Raw genomic sequence first — 1,198 nt, forward strand, 5'->3', positions numbered from 1 at the left:
CATCGGCTCAGCGTTGTTTTGAGCCATACAATTTTTTTTTTTATGTCGGTGGCCGTCCATAAATGACGTCACGCGATTTTTGACGATTTTTTTTATCCCCCCCCCTCTCCTCCCATCGTCACACGGCGTCACAAAAAATGAGAACCCCCGCCTCAAATATGACGTCACAAAGCTTTGCCCCCCCCCCCCCCCCCCAAAATAAAACATGCTTAAAATCGCTTTGAACTCTTGTCATTGTTGTGCGTATTTAATGTGGCGCTGCACTCTGATGTTGTAGGAGAAAACATTTACTAAAAAGTCTATTTAATTCAGTAGAACGTGTTGTCTATATTTTTTTTAAAGTTGCGCATTTTGATGTGACGTCACATTTCTCAACCCCCCCCCCCCCCCCCCCCATCGTCACACATCGTCACAAATGTCTGACCCCCCCCCCCCACCCACCCCTAGGTGCGTGACGTCATTTATGAACGGCCCCATATATAATTTACCTATTCCCCTGCCCCCACACCCAAACAAAATGAACTCGGTCATTGCCACCACACAACAGCGGGCACATTCAACTCGCGTTCGTGTTTAGCGAGAGGGCCAGCCAAAGCAATGGGGGGGGGGGGGTGGTGGGGTAAGTGGGTGGGTACTGACAACGGCGCTTTGCTAAAGGACACCCTGAAGATTACGCTCGATTATTGCCCATTGATGGAAACGCGCGGCTGTAATGAACCCTTCTCTAAACCCAATCTCACCCGCGCCTCCCTCTCTCTCTGTACCTTGCTCACGTGCCCGCGTGCGTTTAACACAGTTATCATGGAGCCCGTCTAATTGACACAATGCGATTAATTGAAATACAATAACGCCTAAATCACCGCGAGTTGATCTACATTTGTCTGGCTTGTAATTGGGGCGGCGCCGCTAACACCGCCGATCCTTCAAAGGGTCGTAGAGAAGAAACGTGAGCGTTGGATAACCGATCGCACGCGGGCGTGTGTGTGCTGTGTTGTCTATACAGTGCCGGATGAATATTATTGATTCTTTCGGTAAAGTCGCGTAGAAGGGAGATAATTCAATAATAAAAATATTAAACAATTAAATTATCAACGACGTTTCTACTGCAACGCAAGCAATCATAATCAGGTGTGAAATCCACAGCAAGAAAATTTGAAAAAAGTGGCGTTTTTTTTTCTTAACGTCAGCAACCACGGAC

The sequence above is a fragment of the Lampetra planeri genome, chromosome 58, assembly GCF_965212315.1.
Source record: "Lampetra planeri chromosome 58, kcLamPlan1.2.h2, whole genome shotgun sequence".
Classification (NCBI taxonomy): Eukaryota; Metazoa; Chordata; class Hyperoartia; order Petromyzontiformes; family Petromyzontidae; genus Lampetra; species Lampetra planeri.